Source organism: Sceloporus occidentalis, unplaced genomic scaffold, assembly GCF_023333645.1.
Source record: "Sceloporus occidentalis isolate IW3139 unplaced genomic scaffold, rSceOcc1.0.p SCAF_3, whole genome shotgun sequence".
NCBI lineage: Eukaryota > Metazoa > Chordata > Lepidosauria > Squamata > Phrynosomatidae > Sceloporus > Sceloporus occidentalis.
Window position 1 is genome coordinate 152767535 of NW_028316983.1, and position 23545 is coordinate 152791079.

The following is a 23545-nucleotide window of genomic DNA, read 5'->3' on the forward strand; positions in this document are numbered from 1 at the left end:
AATAGAAATCTATATAAATAAAAGATGAGAAAAACAATATCCTCATGCTTCTATAAATTCATTTCATGCCAACCTTTCTCTTCAAAATAGCAAAATAACATGCACAGTGCTCCTGTTGTCAATTCTCTGATAGGCATAGTGCAAATGTGCAGGTGTCTGAACCTCCACAGGGTTAGCATATGCCCCTTACTGGGTAGAAGCACCAGCAATTGCTACCTAAATTATGAAATATACATGAAGATAAAATATTATATTGATATGTTGTGACTCCCAGTGTTAAATGTACCCAAGTGTCATTATACCTAAGCTGCTTTCAGATATGGTGTACAACAGAATAATGTAAAACAGTGTGACAGTTGTTGAGATTTCGACTGAGACAGGGGAGGGAAGATTTGGAGTTCAAGGTTTATTAGGGCAGATTGTCAGTCAGCCTACTGAGGATTCTCCAGGTCCAAGGAAAGTTCATGCCTCCAGGATGAGAGTGAGGTGCCAATGTGTGTGTATGTGCAAGGGATGTGACAAAAACTCCTTGCTATTCCTTAAACACAGGGGAGTTTAGGTTCTCTCATTGCTCTGCTCAAGTATTTATGAGCTTCAAAATTTGTCACCTGCTTGACAGAGGTATGAAAATTTTCAGATATTTCATTTGCAAACAAAATAACTGTGTGGACACTTCAGTGACAAAATGAATGCAACACGTCTGCAACACACCTGCCTCACTAACCAAGCTTTGTTGTTTAGCATCACATTTGGTGAAATATACAGGCTACACAGAATAGCATAAAGCCCTGGGAATTAGACAGCACTAATATTAGAAGGAGAGCCTGTATAGTGTACTGGTTTCAGTGCTGGGATAGATTCTGAGAGACCAGGGTTTGAATATACCCTCAGCCTTGAAAACCCATTGAGTGACATTGGGCAAGTAAAACTCTCAGCCTCAGAATAAGGAACTGGAAAAGCCACTCCGAGGGACCTTAGGAGGCACAGCAATAGCATGTAGATTTTGTGGAGAAAAAACAGATTGGAACATTGTCAACATCTAATCAGAGTGAACCTGATATCAGCCAATGGGAGCTCAGCCAAGAAAAAGTGGGAACTACTCCCAGGAGCAAATATAAATAGGAAGAGAGGAGAGAGATAGATAGATAGGGAATTAGATAGGATCTTAGATAGGGACCAGATAGAGACAGAGCTCAGAGTTAGAGGTGGAGGTTTATTAGGGGTCTTAACAGCCAAGATAGCTGAGATACACTGCTGAAAAGGGACAATGGGAAGGGATTTTGAGTATCCAGGTTGGCCTAAAAAGAGGTCAGGTGTGGAAAGTGAATTGGTGTGGCTGGAAAAGGCATAAAGTAGCAACAAAGTTTTAAAATTCTGAGTCTACTCAAAAGTCATATGTGAAACTATAACTGGCTAAGCACATAGAGTCATAGAGTTGAAAGAGACCCCAAGGGCCAACCAGTCCAACCCCCTGCACATACATACCATATCTACTCAGAATCCACCAGAAGAAAGATACTGTAACCAACTATCTTGTAAATAAAGTTTTCTTTTGTTTTGGTTCAACTTGTGGTCGCTTGAGGTATTTTAAGAAACTATAAGCCAAATACTACCAGGAGTTAATAATACTTATATTGCTCAGAACAGTGTGGGAGTCACTTAAGCAAGGGTTCAAGTGTCTCATCATACAATTTGGTAGCAGCTAGGGAAGTAGCTGTCACATACTGGTGGCAGCAGTGGGATAAAAAGACCCATTGTATGACCATCTGAGAAAAATTGTTGAGTGAGTGAGTCTCACCTTCACATAAGTGGTGGTACCGGTGACACACAGTAAAATGGAGTGAAAGATTTTGAGAGATTTTGGCAGTGCCATGCTGTCACCTTCACATTTCTATACACATATCAGTAAACACATCACTCTCTAAGCAGTTTACAATCTGTAAAACAATTGTCCCCAGCAATCTGAGTACTCATTTTACTGACCTATGAAATGATGGCATGCTGAGTGAACCATAGAGCCCCTGGGATCGAACTCACAACCTTGTGGTAAGCATTTAACCACTGTGACACCAGGGTAGTGAGCAGGCCATGAGAGCTGACACAGCTATTGTGCCTAATGTGGGAATGGCCCAGCTAGGGCAATCATTTGACTAAGATTATTTTTCCAAGCTTTTGGATGTTAGAAAATGTAATCTCTCTGTAACTTAGTTGGGATGTTTACCAGAGAATCAAGCTCATCCCAAGTAAATAGGAATCAATGAAGCATTTGATATTTCAGTGACAATATTGGTCACAACCATTTTGTCAGCTTGAAAAAATCTATGAAAAAACCAAAGAAAGGCTGCAGAACAGTCTAATGTGTTCTGAGTTTGTTGTAAGTGATCTTCACACAGTGAAGCCAGGCCTTGTCTCCCAATTAAATCACACACACAGCATATTTTAGACTATTTTAATCCATAGCTGCCGCAGAAACTGCAGCAAATGAACTAAATCATTGTTACTTTGGATTTCTCCTGACTTATGCATTGAGAAAATTGGCATTTTATTGTTAGTGTCCTAGGCCTTTTCCCTTCATTATTTTCACACTGTGCTTGCTGACAGAAATTCTTTTAACCGTCTTTCTCCCTTTTTTCTTGTCACAAATTCTCCTTGCTTGTTTAACTTTGAATTCTTAGTGCTTTCTCATAGAAGCAACCTGCACAGATCTTTATAAAATGATTTCATTTTCCTCCCATTCATCTACTTCTTGAGTATCTTAATAGTCTAGCAAAATAATCACTTGCATCAGATAGATGAGTGAGCATGCCATAATGCATTCAATTGTATACAATACATCCTTACTTCCAGCAGCCTACAATAACAAAATAACTTACATTTGTGTTTGTGTGCATTCACACACACCTGCATATATCAGCCATCATCTGCTTATTTCAGAAAATCTCATTGTACGCAATATAATGAAATCTAAATTTATTAAGCATTCTGAAAGAATAATGCTGCTATTGTGTACAAAAAAGTCCTCATTTTTAAATAAAGTATTGCTCAGTAATCCATCTATTATGCAGAGAACAAATAAAGCATATGGTCCAGCTTCATACTAAAAGAAAATAATCACACAAGACTCTGAAATAATTGGATTGTTCCATACTTTTATTGAACTTCATTGTTTGTGCCTTTAGATTTAAAGAAGCAGGGGACAAACCACCATTGGCTTGGCATTGTTTGGATACAGAATTGGGATCAGAAAGTTCCATTAGCAACTAGTCTGAGCCACTGTTGGGCCACTCTTTTCTTGTCCCTTCAGCCCCCACATCCCCACAGGTTGGTTGGATCTTTAAATTTTGCTTTACCCTGCATTCATTTTCATTCAAGCTCAGTCAACCCACTCCCGGTTCAGTATAGAAGATGAGTGTGATAAATAAATAAAACAAATTTTCAGTTTGAGAGTACCATGTTGTTCTTTCATGTCATACAGCTGTTAAAATGGGGAACAGCTGAAAGAGATGACTTCTGTCCAAGAATGTGCCCACTGTAATTGCTATTCAACAAAACCAGTATAACTCCCATGTGTTTCTACTGAGCTTTGAAGACAATACGGAAGGGACTAGATTTCATTCTCTTTGTGGCACACAGCCTAATCTCTCATATCTAGGGCTCTTGTCAGTGTAGATGCCTACTGTGACCTGGACTGCTGATGCATCCAATGACCTGTTTGTGGGATAGGTCACTGTAGAAAAGAAAGGCTACACTAAATCCTGGCCCTTGGCATAGGGAGATAGCCATGGAGCCTGATTGTCTTGCTGATATGCCATTCCAAGGTCCATCCCACAGATGTGGTAAATCATTGCAGTCTCATGGATCCACTGTTGGTGCTGATCCCTAAGTTCCCAGCAGGGAAAGGGATCTGGAGCATCTATGGTGATCTGCACTATCCAGCTACAGGAGCTATCAAGGAAATAAAAGGTAGAGATCTTAATTCAGCACCACAAATGTGGTTGTGTACACAGAGATCTACTGCCAAACTTTTTAGAAGATGAGCACTCAAAACTCTCAGACTGTATGGATGAATCTGTCAATTTCTCTTTCCACTAAATTTATCAAGAAATACATTAATTTCTTAAAAAATTATTTGAGAATAAATAAACTGAAATTGCCAATTATCTCCTTATGAACACAGAACATCTTAAACACACACACACACACACACACACACACAGAGAGAGAGAGAGAGAGAGAGAGAGAGAGTGTCATGGTACAATGGTGTGGAGAGAGCTGACATCATGGAATGTCTATTTTCTAAAAATATGTATTCAAATACAGGCAGACCTAACTTAAAATCTTACATTAATTTTGGGCTAGATAGAATCCTAAATGATCCATTATTTCATCATCATCTTTATGGACAAGAAGAAAACATTTTTATCAACCCACCTCCACCTTCACCACCACAAGCCTTATGAGAAGGACAGACAACAGTGCCATGAGAAAGCTTAAGCCTTAAGGAAATGTGTTCATTATTTTGGAACTTTCCAGGTTACCAGTCTAGCTGGGTTTGTATCTGCCTACTCAAATTTTATGTTGTAAGCAGCATGTTATTAAGCTGCCTTATATGAAGTAGTCAGTTGTCTCCCCAAGATCTCTACTAACGTTGACTACTTGAAATTCTTTTAATTAATTTGGAGCCTTCATCATGCACACCCTCTCATGTATAATGTCTAATACTTTAAGCCAGAGAAACAGTTCCCATTATTAAAGAAAGTTTGTGTTTCAGAATCTAACTAGTTTTTTTTTAAAAAATATATTTACAGAGTATGAGCCAGCAGAATAATACAATATGCAAGTTAATACTTAAAGAATAATATTCCTCCACCTTTTAGTGAGGCCATGCCTGCAAGTATGAAATTAACTAAGCTAAATTTAGGACGCCATCCCTTTCCTAGCTATATCAGGGCCACAGCAACCTCACACCACGGCCCTGATCTGGCCTTTCAAGGGCTCAAAAAGGAGCCGCAAAAAGCGGATCCTTTTTGGGCACTCAAAAGGGCGCCATAGCCATGTTGCTGCAACTATATGGCATTCCTTCAGCGCTGTGTTGTATGGATGCAGTGCTAGAAGAGTGCCGTGTGTAGAGGCATGTGGCATCAGGATGCCTGGGGGGCGGAGTCGGGTGTGCGTCAGATGCTATGCCCTGACTTTGCCCCCCCCCCCATGCCAGCTTTAATGGCAGGTGTGTAGAGGGCCTTACCCCACAAAAGGAATGAAGTTGTCCCTCCTTAAGTTGCAATCATAATTTAATGGAGAATATGAAACAATCAGAAGCAAAGTAATAGAACTTATTCTTATTAGGTATGGTCAGGTACACATTTGAGATACACATATTTGTACCACATATTTGCTATTTACTCACTTTAAAAAAGAATGTCCCAAATTCTAAATGTGGTATCTCTCTTTTCCCAATTTGAAAACATATTTATTTTTCCCATGGCAGAAGATGCATAACCATTTGCCACATCCAGATTTTCTCAGCCCAGCAGGGGCTAGATAGAGATGTTTCCTGGAAGTGGGAGATATTCTCAGTTTGGCTTCTAGAATACCAAATGTAAGATAATGTCTTTTCCCCCTCAAGCTTTGTTTTAATGTGCTTCAAGAATATTATAGGCAGTACTGGGTAGATGTTTGAAATGCACTGAGATAGAAGAAGCTGTAAAGTAGATGTGAACCAATCTAGACAAACTTCAAATGCCTTGCCACTAGCATCAGAATCTCAGTTCCTCAGGAGACCAAGAACCTGAGATATTTTTTTAGACTTCCCAATCAATCATATAGTACTGTTGTATAAAGTAGAGGGAGCCTCATGTCTGTCACACTGAATGAAATTGTTCTATTTAATTTGGCAGTTGCTGGGCCTCAGGTGGTGAAAATCTCTCCCCCCACCACCATTATCTCTTGAGTAAGGCTGCAGAAGATTCACAGAAGAACAGCTGAGCAGTAAAAGGATTTGGGTTGTGATGAGAAATTGTGTAAGAAAATGGTTAAGCTGAGAAAAGAGTAGGATAAAGTGGGATCCTATTTTAAATACGTAGAACGTTGTGGAGAGCCATGGGGATCAATTGCCCATTATGGCCACAAAGAGTGAGGGAAATTGTAATAGTCTTTAATTAAGAAGTAGAAGAAATGCAGACCGAATTTCAGGAAGGCTTTAATAACCATAAAAATAGTCAGGTAATGGAAGAGATTACCAAGGGAGGTTTTATGGAAGTACTAAAATAGGTTATGAAGGCTACAATCTGCAGGCCACTTACTTCCAGTTAAACCACCTGAGCCAATTAGGAGCAAGTGGGCTTTGCTTAAGTGGTTTGTAGAAGGGAGCTATAAACATCTGTCAAGAGTGAATTATGAATAATTGGTCCTGCTTTAAAGAGTGAAGATGGCCTTTACAGGATTGCTTTCCAGAAGTGCCTCTTTATCCCTAATATTGACTTGATCCTATGAGACATGCAGAATGATTGCCGAATAAAGACAACCATTTACAGAGATAGAAGAGGGCTTCTAGATGTAGGGGTTTTTGGCATCTGTTGGAGTTTACTATATGAGGAAGCCCATCAACCTAACCTGAAGGATGGACACTGTGATAAGAGTCTGTTCTGTTTTGGCACTATTCTTCAACTTTATTTCAATTGAAAAAGAACATTTGCATATGAATTCAAACAGTATTTCTGAATGTATTTTCTCTCAAAATATGCTAAATGTATTTTATCTCAGAATGTTATAACAATTTTGGTATATATTTGAGCCAAACTTATGCATCAGGACATTTGGGATGTACTGTAGGGAGTGTTTGGGAACTGGAACTCCCAGCCCCCATAACCAATGGGAAGGAATTTTTGGAGATGTAGTACAACACATTGGCATTATGTGTTTGCAGGACCCAGTCCAAAAGCTGTCAAGTAGAACTTATGTCCCATAAACTAAAACTTAATTCTTTGCTGTCTCTATTACATTAGGTGATTGCCATCCACTTAGCTGTTCTGAGTATTTAACGGGCAATTGCATCCTAGACCTCATATTGCTGAGGCAGAGCCCTCAGAAAAGTGCTGTGACAAATTTGCTAAATACTATGTGGAGAAAATTGCTAGGATTTGTTCTGACTTGGACTCCACATTGAAAGCAGAGCCTGCAGAGGCAACTGAAGCGTGTACTTGTCTGGTTTTGATGCATGAGTTTCAGGTTGTTCAACATGATGATGTGGACATGTTGCTTGGAGAGGTGAGATCAACCACTTTATTTGTGAGAGCCATGTCCATCCCGGCTAATTTTCACACCAGGACGATTGGCAGAACCATTGAGGGAAGGTGGAGTTTGGGGGAGAGTGCCTTATGTTTACCTTCCTATGACTGGCTGAGGATGCAATCTGAATCAGTGGATTTACCTCAGGGTTCAGAGTTTGTGCCCAAAGGGAAGGCTGAAGAGGAGGTCTTGGATTGACACCTGGCTTCAGCTGGACCCACACCAGCCTTTTCACTTTAATCATTCTCTCACAGTCTGATATTAAATAAACATAGATCAAATAAATAGCCCTTTATTCATCCAATTTACGTGTCTGGTCTCTTTATTTCATGGTTGGATATCAAAAAGCTGGCAGAGGAGAATTGGCCAAGTGGGTGGTGGAGGCAGTAAATGTTTCTTTGAAAAAGGGCTATGCTCCAACCTCTCTACAGTGAAGCAATTGTAAGCCCTTTGCTGAAAAAAACAAAAAACAAAGCCCTTCATTGGACCCTATCTCCCTAATAAAATATCAACCAATCTCTAATCTCCCCTTTCTAAGTAAATGTGAAGATATGTACTTTCTTTGTAATTACTATTCGTTATGGATGACAGCACTCTGGGCCTTTTTATCCCACCACTGCCACCAAATTATGTCACGATACTTTACTTGCAATCACTATTCTATTTCACTTGCAATCCTGCCATCATATGTAACTATAACTTTACATTTAACATCTGGTTGACATACTAGTAGCATGGTAAATATTCAAACTCCAGATGAGTCCTTCTTATACAACAACAAAAACTTTATTTGAACATTGTTTTGACAATGTTTCACTTGTTGAGCTGTTTTACGCACTTATCACTTTAAGGTCTTATTGTCTTGGTTTCACTTTGTTACAGTTATAGTTATGATTTCTTGTACTTATACTTGGTGGATAGTTTGACTCCACAACAAAGTCAGCTCTTTATGATACTATGTTATTATACACTCTCTTATTGTTTGTGTTTCATTTTTTCTCTGAACACTTCTCTTCAGAGAACACACTTTAGTTATCCAAGGACCCTCTCAGTTCTCCTTTGGATACTTTGTATAACCTATTCCTATACCAGCCACCAAGGCTGTATTTATCACTCAGGAACTCCTTGGAGTTCTGTTCTTTACAGAGTCCCTCATGAACAGACTCTAACACTAACTGTCCCTCATTGGACATGACAGAATCCTCTTGGTCTGGTACCAAATTCCCAACTCTATTCTAGCCCTCAGGCTAAACCAATCCCTCAGGATATCAAACCAGCAATTCCCTCACTGTATTGGAACCAAGTCCCTCACTCCTGAACTTGTTCCATATCAGACCCTAACTGTCTGAAAACAAAAAACCCTATCTAATTTTCACTAACGGAATTTTCTCTTCTTACCAGCCAACACTTTATTGGCTGATGGCCACTGACGCGTGATTGACTGTTGCTAGCTTGGCCTAAATCTGCCTGTTTGTCACAGTAATGTCCTAGAGTTAATGGTGACAACACGACCCTAGCTAAAACAGATTACCTAAACCCATTCCAGTCTGGGTTCAGGCCTGGTTATGGGACAGAAACCACCTTGGTCACCTTAGTCACCTACACTGCCAGTTGGACAGGGGGGATGAGTCCCTATACATCCTCTTGGATCTTTCATCAGCATTTGATACCATCAACTCTGGTATCCTTCTGGGTTGTTTGGCTGATATGGGCATTGTTTTGCAGTGAAATCCAGTTTGCAGTGATGGTGAGGAGTGTCATTGCCCAGCTTTGGTTGGTGCACCAGTTGTGCCCTTTCTTGAGGAAAGAAGGTCTGGCCACAATGGTTCACGCCTCTTCCTTTTCTTCTTCCTTTTCCTCTTCCTTCTAGTAGTGGTGGGAAATCCCCTGTTAAATTATATAAAATTATTCTTTGAATGAGTACCAAGCCAGGCCTAGAATTAAAATGCTCAGCCTGATCTGAAGTGTGTATTTTTGATTTCTTATGAGTACTTTTCATGTTATGTAATTAAATTAGTGAACACTAGATAGGTCAGATGCTATTAAGTACAACAGCTATCCAGTGAAAATCTCCAATTGTCCTCTTAAATACTTATGAGAATGTTAATCATTTATTCTTCTTGCTTAATTTCCCCCTTTTCCTTTCTTTTCTGAATGTCTGTCTTTCTGAGTTCTTTAAGGCCAAGGATGATATTTTATGATTTACCAGGAGATAATATGAGGAGAAAGGTTCAAGGGGATTAGAATGTGGAACTGGGGGAATTATCAGCCTTCCCTCCTTTCCATGTTTGGACCAATATAGTTTTGTTATAATGGGGTAAAATGCATGGTGCTTCTGCTCCTTATTTCATATAAAGAACTATATGTGAACTAGTATATCATTGTATCGTTGTGTATGCATGTGTCTTTAAGTTGCCTGTTTGCTTATAGTGACTCCATGAATTTCATAGGGTTTTCTGAGGGTGCATCTACACTGTAAAAATAATGCAGTTTGACACCACTCTAACTGTCATGGCTCCAGCCTACAGAATGCTAGGATTTACAGTTCTGTGAGGCACCAACACTCTTTGGTAGAGAAGTCTAAATATTTTGTTAAACAACAAATCCCAGGATCCTATATGATGGAGCTATATCACTTTAATTCTTGTCAAATGGCATTATTTCTACAGTGCAGATGCACCCTTAGGTGAGGAATATTCAGAGGTGGTTTTGCTAATTCCTTCTTCTGAAATATAGGCGGGATACAGACCGCCGCTTTGCGGCGGTCTCCCGCCGGCGCCATTTGCTCCGCGAGGGAGCCGCAGCAGTCAAACCGCGCGGCTCCCGCGCGGAGCAAAAAAGAAGCTCCAAAATGGAGCTTCTTCTTGCGGCGCTTTTATGACGTCGCGAGGCGCCTGGCGCGGACTCGCGACGTCATAGGCGCCGCGACACGTACGGACGCTCAGCGTCCGATACGTAAAGATGGCGGCGCCCATGTGGAAGGGGCGCCGCCATCTTGTACGTATTCTATACGTACTAGGGTTAGGGGGGTGCGGAAGCACCGCACCTTCCTAACCCTAGTACGTATAGAAGACGTACTATATGGCGGTATGTATCCCGCCAAAGCCTACTTCTTCTGGTATTACATTAGTAGGTGACTCATATTTCCGTACTGCATAAGGGATATCACATCTGCCCCCGCCCCCATAAAAAATATCAGGTTAGTTTCATAAGAGGCTGTGTGGCATACATAGTTCTGTCCTTCAATAGAGAAGAACAAGCAATGTCTGGTATTGCAGGAGAATACCCAGGTAGATCCTCCCAGTGCCATCTATTCTGCCACCTGAATCAATTATACATGGATTTGCTAAGGTTGTCTCACACCTGCCTTCCCATCTCTCTATGGCTCTTCTTTTAATATTTACATTGGAAAATTACAAGACCAACAGCTATGTTCTCCCTGATTTTACACTATAAAACACAATATAACAGTATTGTGGCATCTTTAACAGTAAAACAGATTTAGTTTAGCAAGAACCTTTATAGATTACAGAGCTAGCAGCTGAGGAAGCTCACTGTAATTGAAGGAAGTTCATGATAAAATAAATCTGATAGTCTTACAAATGCAGTAAAGGTTTGGGTTCTGACAATGAAAAAGCTGAGATACAAATGAAAGGAAATAAAATAAAAATAAGGACATACATAACCTAAATACAGAAATAAAGCCAGCATACCTAGTCTTTTGAAAAGAGCACTGACAGTGAAAGGCATATTCTTGGATAAATTTGCTCAAACTGTAATTATATGAAATCACTTCAGAAAACCCACATGCAGGCTTCAGAGGTTTATCCAATTTCTATCTTGGATTTGTATGACACCATGAAAAATGTTACAACATAGAAAATGAATTTGTTTTAAAAAGATGATGATGATGATGATGATGATGATGATGATGATGATGATGATTTGAAAGTTCTGCAAGACAATCTCTTCTCTATATTCCACAACTGAAAGGAGCTCTTTTCAGGCATTTTCTATGTATGTAGTAAAAACACAAAAAGGACAGAATTCAAAGATATAGCCATGTTAGTTTGTAGTATCAGTATGTAGAGAGATCTTGTAGCACCTTTGAAACTAACAGAAAGAAAGAAATTGGCAGCATGAGCTTTCATAGACTGATGTCTATGAAAGTTCATGCTGCCAATTTCTTTCTTTCAGTTAGTCTCAAAGGTGCTACAAGATCTCTCTATGGACAGTTTATCACCTGACACACATGAGCCATGACTTTCTGAAGAAGAATATTTCCTGTATCAGCCCCTTGAATTTCAAGGGTTTCACAGCTTCGCAAATCGGCCATCTGAGCATGACTGGGAGCTGGGATTTAGCCAGGATGCAATCACCCAGAGGCATTGGCTGCATTTTCCCTGTGATAATACATGACTGCATCCCGTAAGCAATTTTATTCTGTCAGGGGTAAGTCACGTTTTTTGGGGGTGAGATAAACTATATTCGTGCTGAATTAGGGTTTTCCTCTCTCTCTCTCTCTCTCTCTCTCTCTCTCTCTCTCTCTCTCTCTCTCTGGCTGCATCCACACTGCAGAAATAATGTAATGTGATACTGCTTTAACTGCTATGGCTCAATGCTATGGAATCCAGGGATCTGTAGTTTGTTGTGGCACCAGAACTCTATGAGAGAGTGTCAGAACACTTGTGTGACCAGCAGTCCACACCTCCAAAGCAGTACACCTGGATCAAACCCCAAAGAGGCACCCTGAGCTTATGCTGGCTGGAGAAAATCTTCTCCTACATAGAGAAGCAGCCAACAAAACGACACATTGTGCTCTTGGTTTACTGTTTATGAATCAGGACTCATACAAACAGAATTTCATGCCTATACAATATACTGTACACCTATACTCAACACCCACACTGGGCACTGGAGCTCCTCCCTTATATACATTTGCCATCTACAGGTATTTAATCCAGCCTCTTCCCAGTGTGTTATATCTATACAAGTCCCCCATGTGGCATTACTGCACTTTCTGTCACTTGCTGATTTCATGTCCTGCCATGATTGCATCATAACCCATTGTCTCATCTGGGTCTAAATACTTGGTCATCATGGCTTCCTATGACCCATAGGAACCCTGTTACCTTTGTCCCACATCTGTACATTTTCCAGGATACCTAGATCCTGACAGAGAGGAGGCAAAATATCTTACAAAATTTCCAATCCAGAATTCAATAATATTGAACCATGGCAGTTAAAGTGATGTCAAACTGCATTATTTCTGCTTTGCGGATGCAGCCACTGTTCCCAGCCTTGAATTAGAAATTCTCCTTTGCTCTCTGTCTCTGTCTCTTCTGAAGATGTTATATGGTAGTCAGGTATAACAGCATCCTATATGTAATTGGGATAATTATAACTATTGAATTTGACTGATCAAACAGGGAAAATATTTCAGTTACTTTAGAATTTATCAAAATCTAAAAATCAAATAATTACAGGAAAAATGAAATTGATAGATTTCTCCTTTCCAAATGAAGAGGACATCTTTGTTTTTAAGAAAGTATTTACCAAGAGGTAAAGGCAAACATACATTGAAAATGTATGACTCCTGAAGAGATTACTTTGGCCCAGTACATACCAACCCGGAAGCCCTCGTCACGTGTGAGAGGCGCCCCGCCCACATGGCCCTCACCCCTCACATGTGACGAGGGCGTCACTGCCACGTGACATCCAAATGGAGCCCCACAGCAGTGATGTGCTCGCGCCACTGCAAGCTATTTGCAGTGGCATAAAAAGGAGCTGCTTTTTAGTTGTCCTTTTTTTGGCATAGCAGCGCCACGCAATTTGGTTGCTGTGGCGCTGCTATGCAGCAATGAGAGGCAGCTCCCAGCCGCCTCTTCCTGGTGCTCTGTACCGCACCATGGACTCCTGAAGAGGCATTGTGTAGTCTCTTGTCTACAACCATCCTCTCTGTCTCATAGGCCTACTTACTTACAGACTTCCAAGTGTTCCAGCTCAACATGGTTGAAGGCTGGGGTGTGAGATTCACATGATCAATTTTTGAGCATATTCCCTTAGGGATGGGAAAATATTTGAAAATTATTTTAAAATGTGTTTCTCTAGTATCAGGGACCTGGAAGAGGAGAATTCGGATTGATGACAATCTTAACTGTTTGAGATTTACTCTGCTTCCCCACCCCACCAACACACACATGCAGGAAACAGCATGTTCTCCATGGAAAATAATATTTTCTGTGCAAAAGCACCACATACAAATTTTGCACAAAATAAGTCCTGAACTTCAAATAGTCTTCAAAAACTAAACAGTTTCCCCAAACTTTGTTGCAGTGGTAAGAAAAAAGCTAAAATGATTTTTAGTTTTGTGTGGGTTTTTCGGCCATGTTGTAGAAGAGTATTACTGACGTTTCACCAGCATCTGACTGGCAACTTCAGAGAATGATTTGTTGCTTCTTTGAGAAACAAATTAGCAAAGTATTGCATCCCTATACCCTACTCACATTGCACAGAGGAATTTAGAGGTGATGAATTTATTTGTCTTTGTGTTTCACAGCATGCATGCCAAATGCCAGTTTAGCATGTCATTTTTTTTAAAGGCATGCTGTGCAAAACTGAGATCTGTCTGAGCCCATAGTTTTGTTTCCAAAGGGCTTTTTCACTACATCCAACTGCCTTCTGGAACTGGGCAATATAAATTGACTGGCAAAACTATTCCCCGATTTGTACTATCTAAAAGCTGCAAATGACCATTTGAATGTTTCTGTAAAAGAAAATTTTAAAATAAAGAGAAACCGAAATTAGAACCATTCTTTCCAGCATCTGTTTTCCCTGTGTAAAACATGAAGCTGGATAGGCAACACACCAATACCATCCTTTTTATTGCCTCTACTGCTGGAGTCGCTTTTCATAGTATGTGTGATAATCTAATTGTGTTTTAAAAGAAGGCTGCAGGGTTGCTTGCTTTGGGTTGTTTGCTTGTTTGTTTGTTTGCCACTACTTCTGTGCTGCTGAAATTCAGAGGTATAACAGAAAACTGGTGGCCGAGCCATGGCAAGGGATACAACCTCTCCATTATTTGGAAGGGTATGGTCCTCTCTGCCAGGACATTGTGTATTTCTAACTTACAGTCTGAAGTGATAAAGTCCTGCAAAAAGAAAGAAAGAAAGAAAGAAAGAAAGAAAGAAAGAAAAAGAAAGATGGCAGCATGGATAGAAAATACAATATACACAGACATGCCAAATGCTGAACTGAATTCTCCAACTTTTTGATGTTGCCAAAATTCGGACCCCTTTTCTATGCCTCTGAGTGTTACTGGTACAACATTTATTAAATTCCTATTTGATCTAGCTTTAGCTTGTCCAGACTCCAAGAACATTTGAAAGTTGATGAAATAAGAACTGAAAGCAAAGAGCCCAGATTCAGATTTAAGAATAATTTGTGTATAATAATACACAATAATTTATGTATAATGATGATTATGAGGTATCTGATTTGACATAGGATAAGTCTAGCACATTTTGAATTATGGAGTCTGCCCATTCCCAAAGTCCAGTGTAATGTATCCACTAGACAAATGTATCTAAACTCTTTATACCCTGCCCTTAAAAAATAATTGATTGAAGTGATGTAGAAAGACAATATGGTAAACTTCTGTTCTATTTACTTACTTGTGCTAGAATTAACTATGCTACCTATTGGAAATCAAATCAAATACCATCTATGGATAAATGGCTAATGAAGGTTCTGATGATGGTGGAAATGGACAGAATGACATGTTGGTTAAAGGAGAAAAATGAAGAATCCATAAAGAAAGACTGGAAACTCTTCTATGACTTCCTGAATAGGAGATGGAACAATAACATTTTACTTTAATTAATCTATGGCCACTCAACATGGAATTTTATGAAAGATGTTGAGAAAGGGACAAATCTACTGTTTATAAGCAACCCCCTTTTCTCACTTTCCTGAAAAGAAGTACTGTTGATTATAGAAGGATCTATTTGTAAGGGGGAAAGGGGAAATGCAGGGAATAGTTAGTAACTTTAGGAGTGACTTAATGCAATGAATAGAACTAAGATTTCCTCTCAACTTATTCAAGGGTCATATCAAAATCCATAATTTTGTCCCCCAAACCTGCCCTCGACTTATACATGAGGTCGACTTATAGTCGAGTATATATGGTAATTTTGCTTCATTATTTGTTTAAGTCCTATTTTCTCTTTTAACAATTTCCCCATTGATTTGTTTCCATGTACTTTATGCTTTCTTATATTTCAGATTTTTCTCCTTCCTTTATTGTGTATGTCTTCTTATTACAGTAGATTTTTGTTTATTTTCCATTTCTCCCTCACAAAATTCTGACATTGGTTCCCAATTCTTTTCTGTTTTCTGGCTTGATTTGTTATTAATTATAAAAGTCATTTTACCCATTTCCTTCAATTCATTTATTTTTAGAAGCTATTCTTCTCTTTGCAGAGATTCATTCAATTTCCATTTTTTCATTATTTCCAGTCTTTCCACTTTGATTAGAGTAATATTCATCGGTATCTGCTTTCATCTTTTAGACTTAATGTAGATGTCATGTTGACCAGATACAGTTCAGTTCAGTTCTATGCCTTTTCCCACTTTTCTAGCTTTATTTTATGGCCCATGTCCTGAGCCCATTTAACCATATATTGTATTGTTTCTTTTTCTAGTTTTCTTGTTATTAATATTTTATAAATTTTGGATACTTTCTTTTTATCTGGTTCCCATATTACTTTGTCTAGTTCATTCTGGTTTTCTTCAAATCTTTCTTTTTTTCTTGTCATCTTGAAATTTCCTTTTTATTTGTAAATAATTGAACCATTGAAACATTGCATAGTTAAGTTTTTGTTGCTCATTTCTTCTCTAGATCTTATTTCCAGATTTCCTCTAGAGTCTTTTCTCACTCAATCCTAAATCCAAGTTTCTGGTCCATCTCAGTTTAATATATATTCATAAACCTGTTTCCTCATTTTCCATTGCAGTTTATCATTTTTTCTTCAATTGCATGAATGTCTTCTATTTAAACATGTATTCTCCCAAAATATAACTTCCTACACATTTCTCCCTGCATTATGTATGTCCTTTGAGTCGAGAACTGTGCCACAACCTTCTGAGACATTCAAAATTCAAAGACGAACTAATCTGTGAGCTGTATATTCTCCAGAGATAAATCACTTCAGTTATATCAAAATACACAACCTTCTGAGCAATTCTGCAGTGATTTCTACTCACATGTATATGCTCCCACTTTCAACAGGGCCAGCTCACATAAATATATGCACCCTTAGAGAGGCCAGTGTTTTGAAAATAATTATTTTTACTGTGGCAAAAGTTCATCCCATGAAGTTCATTTCCAAAGAAGCAATTCATGAATATAATCCTTCCTGGACTCCCTGATCTAATAAGAAAGAAGCAACACACAAGGTAAGAAAATCTCATCAGGTCTGGACTGGCAGCATGTCCAGAGGCAGGATCTGAAGGACAACAGTTACTGGGTGATAAAATCCATTAACTGAAATATGTGGAAAGTAAACACAGCAAGCAGAGAATCTAGGAACCTCAGCAGGTGATCACTGTGCCTCAGGCATTAAAACATATCCTGGACAAAAGGTAAGGAAATACACTGTGGATAACTCTAATTGATGTCACCCATCATGCATATTTTATAACTGTGCCTGTGTTTCAATACTTTTGGAAACTCATCATGTAATAAAAGGGAGGAAATGCAAACATCCAACACTTATGAAATAATATACTCAGTGGGATTACTGTACAGGGAAAGAGCCACAAAGACTCTTTACTCATCTTCCTCAAAAACTCCTTTTTAAAAAATAAGTTGGCATTTTTGCTGCAAGGATCAGAATTATCATTCATTAGAGAGTTCATACATGGTGAAGTTAGGCTGCTGCCTTATAATGTGACAAATCATAGATGGTTCAGCCATATATCATGTCCTGGAGGGATCGTTCTGACATCTGAGCAGCATGAGTAAAATAATAGTGTAGCATTTACTTGAGCCATTCATTTAGTTTTAGAAGCATCTGAGATGTCTCCTTCCCTTGCCTCATCCTATTCCAAAAACACAAAGTTAAAAATAATAAATGGCTCATCCATCAGACCAAAATCTGTTAGGGAATACAGAACATAAACTATAGTAAATATGTTCCCAAATGTGTCACCTATTTGTTTTCTTCAAGAATACCAGGAAGCGATAAAAAGAAACCTTTCTAATGGGAGACTGTTCATAGGAAACTCGGTCCAGGGTGGAGCAACAAGATGGCTTCTTTTGCCCATCAACATCAAGGTTTATAATAGTCAAAACAAGCTAGGTTGTTTTGCTATACCATGCAGAAAATCCTATAAGCATTTCTTCCTTTCCTTCAAAGTATAATTTCAATAATTAAATAACTAAATGTATTAAATCTTAATAATTTTTAAAATTTAAATAACTAAAAAAATTGCTGCACTTTTATAACATGCAAAACTTGAGGTGGCTTCCACATTTTGCCAAATGACAGGGAAAGCCATGGGCACACATTGAATAAAGGTGTCTTTGATTAGTTCCAAACCCAAAGTATATTTCCTGGCCTTTTGTCTGGAGTATCTTTTAATATGTGAGGCGCAATGATCACCTGCCGAATTCAACTTAAAAACTAGTATGTTATATGTGGAAATATATCAAGAAGCAGTAGAGATATTTCACCATAGGTTTAGAACCAATACTGCACATTTTGATATTCTAATCTAGCATTTTATAGAAATTTGCTATCCCACACATCCTTAATTGAGAGTAATTGAACTCACTAAAGTTTGCATCTATCTATCTATCTATCTATCTATCTATCTATCTATCTATCTATCTGATTGTTCTGTAAGGCATTTATGCATAATAAAAGAAACTGGCTGAAATATATAGCTATAGGGAGATTTAATTATCTGGAGAATCTGTCATGCTTCCTCTTCCTTGATTCCTAGATCTTAATAGAGTCCCCCACTCCTTTAAAATCTTGTAGAACAGGAGGAATGAATGTACAACTGCAGTAAATTTGAAACCACCAGTATCCACTTGAGAGGGATGATGAACTCATTGCAATTTCTTCTTAAATTTCTCTTTACTTTTGCAGACTTGCTGTATGTTATCATCTCAGAAAAGTTGGCATGAAACAATTAGATTCTTTCCTGTTTTTGAAAGCAGATGTCATAGATACAACAGTATGAAGTCCAGAACTATGGCAAAATGTTCCACAGTGAGACCCCATCAATATCTATTACCCTAGCAGCATGTGTGCTTGATATAGGTAGTGATTCACATCTATTTCCTTCATCAACCTCTCTTCAGGATTCATCTTGCTTCACTTCAGTGAGAGAAGAAAGTCTTGCATTTTTGGCTACAAGGCAATGGAGGATATTCCCTGAATTGTGATAAGGTGGTAGTCAGCCAGTTTTTAATTCATCAGATAGTTTGATTATGCATGAGTACAACAGACAATACTAGAATGCCTTTCACATTCTGGTAAAGAAAGTAGGAATAGTTGAATTGTTATTGTGCATGAACCCCAACAAGGCAGTTGAATGAAACTGGGGGGGGGGGGGACCATTCTCAGCTTTGCCCACCAGGCTTCTATATGAAGAAGCAGGCAAGGGGGCGGGGAGGTGGAGTTGCAGTTGTCTATCATAATTCTTTCCTCCTGATCAGATGCCCCCTCACTCAGTCTATCAGTTTTGAGTGTGTTTATTTAAATGTAGTAACTGGGACAGAATAGGGGTTCTATTGGTGTACCACCCATCCCACTGCACAACAGTCCCCCTTCCTGAGCTTAGCATGGGTTGTCTCAGGTTGGTGTTGGAGACCCCACGCCTATTATTATTGGGAAACTACAGCATCCATGCTGAGACTTCCATGTCAGGAGAGGCTCGAGACGTCATGGCCTCCACGACAACCATGGGATTGCTCCAAGTAGTATCTGGCCCTACTCATGCTGCTGGACACATTCTGGACCTTGTTTTCTCTGCTGGGTGCGGTGATGATAAACTTGGTGTGGAGGAATTTTCCATAGTTCAGTTGTCATGGACAAATCATTATCTGGTCAGTTTTAGACTCACTGGAACTCAGAACCCCTGCAGGGGTGAAGAACCAATTAGAATGGTCTACCCCAGGAGGCTGATGGATCCAGATGTATCCCTGAGAGCTCTTGGGGAATTTCCTGTCACTTTGACAGATGATTCTGGAACAGGGAAATGGCCAGGGCTGTGAACACAATCTCTCCTGAGTGTTCCCTCTTGCAGGGTGGAGCCAAACCAGCCCCCTCGTTCTCCAGGGAGTTGGCAGCAATGAAGTGAGTGAGATGGAGACTAGAGCAATATTGGCAGAAGACTCAAAGTGAATTTGACCAAACATGGGTGAAAGCCTATCTGAAGGCCTACTCTGTGGCAGCCAACATTGCATCTGTACAGAGCCATCTGGCTGAGCTGTTCCAAGTGGTCAGGGGTGTCTTTTATGCCCCCCCCCCCCCAGTAGAAAATGCAGATCACTCAGCTGCCCACTATAAAGAATTTGCACAGCACTTTGCAGATAAAATCAATCAGATCCACTCTGACTTGGATGTTGTAGCTGATACAGTGCCAGTGGACGCAACCTTAGCACCTGCCTGTCCAGTGTTAATGGATACTTTTCAATTGGTGCAGCCTGATGATGTGGACAGGATCCTTGGAAAGGTGAAAGCCACCACATGTATCCTAGACCCTTGTCCACCTTGGCTTCTCAAACAGGCCAGAGGAAGATTGCCTGAGTGGGTAAAGGAGGTAGTCAATGCCTCCCTACAACAAGGCAGAGTTCCATCTTGCCGAAAGGATGCCAATTGTGAGGCCTTTGTTTAAAAAGCCATTCCTCAATCATGCTATAATGAATACTTATCGGCCAGTGTCCAACCTACCATTTTTGGGCAAGGTAATGGAACGTGTGCTGGCTTCCCAACTCCAGGGGTTTATGGATGAAACAGGTTATCTAGTTAAATTTCAGTCTGGTTTCAGGCCTTGCTATGGAACAGAGACAGTCTTGGTTGCCTTGTTGGATGATCTACACCAGGAACTGGACAAGGGGAGTGTGTCCCTGTTAGTTCTGTTGGACCTCTCAGTGGCTTTTGATACCATCAACCATGGAATGCTTCTGGGCCACCTCTCTGGGATGGGTTTTGGAGGTACTGTTTTACATTGGCTCCATTCCTTCCTGGAGGGGAGAACTCAGAAGGTGGTGCTGGGGGACACATGCTTGACCCCATGGCCATTGACCTGTCAGGGTTCTGTCGTCCCCTATGCTGGGAGAGGTCATTTGGAGTTTTGGGGTGAGGTGCCATCAATATGCAGATGACACCCATCTACTACTCCTTTCCACCTCAATCCAAGGAGGCTGTCTTGGTCCTAAATCATTGTCTGGCATCAGCAATGGACTGGATGAGGGCAAACAAACTGAAACTTAATCCAGACAAGAAAGAGGTGCTCTTGGTCAGTCAGAAGGCAGATCAGGAGATAGGGATCCAGCTTGTGTTAGATGTGGTTACACTTCTCTTGAAGATGCAAGTTCGCAATTTGAGGGTACTCCTGGACTCAGCTATGAACCTGGACATTTAAAACTTGTGTGCCAGCTGTTCCTGTTCCTTGAAATGCCAGATCTGGCCTCCGTGGTATATGTCTTTGTTACATCCTGTTTGGATTATTGTAATGCACTGTATTTGAGGCTGCCTTTGAAGAGTGTTTGGAAACTGGCCCAAAGAGCTGCTGTTATCAGGGGCAGGTTACAGAGACTACACAATGCCCCTGTTGAAACAGTTCCACTGGCTGCCAGTTTGTTCTTGGGCACAGTTCAAAGTAATAATTATGACGTATAAATCCCTATATAATTCAGGTCCAGGCTCTTCAACAGACCTTATCTCCTTGTATGAACCAGCCCAGGCTCTATGACCCTCAGGAGGGGCCCTTGTCTGGCTGCCCCTAGACTGTGGAACTCCCTGCCCAGGGAGGCCAGAATGAACCCTTCCTTTTTATTCTTCCAACATCAGCCTAAGACCTACCTGTTTGAACTGAAAGGTATCAAAGCATGGGATAGTGTTGTACTATTGTAAAGTATTTTTAACATTTTTATCTCTTTAATTATATTTTATTCTTTTAATATGTGACTTGCTTTTATATTGTAATAATTTAATTGTATTGTAATATATTATTTTTGTATTCTTAATTGTACTGTTTTTTAATGTTGTGAGCCACTACTGGGGAAAGGGTGGGATATAAATAACGCATCATCATCATCATCATCATCAACATCATCATCATCATCCACTGGGCTTTCTCTTGCAGAAATTGGAATGTGTCCTAATCTATTATGTACCCCCATTACAACTAGAGTAAGTTCCATTCATGCCACAAAGTTGCAGCGTGAAAATGTCAGTCTGGTCCGATGCCCTATCTGATATACCATGCTGCTGGGATATGTCCTAGAAATGGACAAGCATTTCAATAATATTTTCTCCCACGTATGAATAAATATAAATTTCTTTCAATCCTTCTATTATCTTATTTAAGGCAAATGTTCAGAGGTCTGATTTTTTTTTATTGAAAGTGCATTGTGTAGGGCAAAAAAGCAATCCTTTTTATAGCCTCCGGATACATGGCTAGAATTCCTGCTAGTTATTCTGACTGTCAATGGATTTCTGTAATCTTAGACATAGGTGTTTTATCCACCTGTTACCTAAAATCTTTTTTTAAAAAAACCTGAATTTGTCAGGGATTCAACCTGGGACCTGCAACAAAGCATGCACTCTATCCTATCCCTACCTATCTGCCTTTCAAAGGTATAACAGACAAGTATAGAGAAATCATACAGATTTTGATCATGATTGTGCTGGAGAAGTTCCTCAAACTCTGTCACATACTACTGGATTGCTAAAACAACTAGGTTTGAGATAATTGGTTGGTATCTAATCTCAAGATGAAAAAAGTGGAGTCAAAAGATCTTTTATCCTGTTTTTGGATGCACTCAATTAGTTGTGTAACACTGAGTTTGTAATAGTACTGGTGTGACTGTGCAGAGAAGGGGCTTGATAAAACTCCATTAGATTTTGATTACCACAGTACAAGTGTACATTTGTTACCAGTTGCTGTACCCATGAAACGCTGAAAATACTCCCAGTATCATAGATTTGCATTTCTGTCTAACCACATTATATTCTAATGGCATCTCTTTATACCTTTCACCCTCTGTGATCAAAACTTTATCCTTTTAAAATAACGGTCAGACGGTAATTTGCTCAAGGTTACAATCCAACGTGACTCTTTTCTGACATAAATGGGGAATAAGTGAAGAAAGGCATTGGGAAAACAGTGCAATTCCAAACATTTTAAAAAAGAAGTATGTATAAGGGGGAGATAATGTTGCTTTAAGTGGGTTTAATCATAGTTACCTAATATTGGACCACCAGAATATTTGTTAAATTGAATATAGATATAAGGTGTAACCGAAGTAATTTGTCAGGCAAAGGAAATTCAGATGTGATTTAATTTTATTCAAATGCAAATTGAACCCTCCTGCTTATACAAAGAATACTAAGTACATTATTTATCACCCAATATCAGTAATAGTTGTATTTCCATGACAGCAAAGTCAAAAACATGTGAGGTTCTTGCTATACTGAGATGCACCATGCTGAACAACTAGTAAAATGATGTTTAGATTCAGATACTTAGGTAGGGATTAAAAATTGCTTCTGTGGTAGATTACTCCCACATTCACAATATATATTGTGATGTTTGCTGTGTCTGCACTGCAAAAATAATGCAGCCTGACATTGCTTTAACTGCCTTGATTCAATTATATGAAATCCTGGAATTTGTAGTTAGTTGTGACACCAAAGCTGTCTTATAGATACTCATAAGATGAACTCATACCCTAGTCTCAGTCTTCTTTCTCTCTCTCCCAGGCATGAGCTAATGTTGCATTTTAATCTTTCTTTTTCTAGGTGAAGGCCCTAAACTGTAGACATCCAAAACTACAAATCGCAGAATTACATAGCATTGAAGCGTGACAAATAAAGCGGTTTCAAAATGCATTATTCCTGCAGTTCAGATGCACCCATGGACACATTGTGCCTATATGTATAGATTCAAACTGAACTTTTTGTTTCCTGTTCTAGGTAAGGATGTCAGATCATCTTCTCCCAGTTGCATCTTCTCCCAG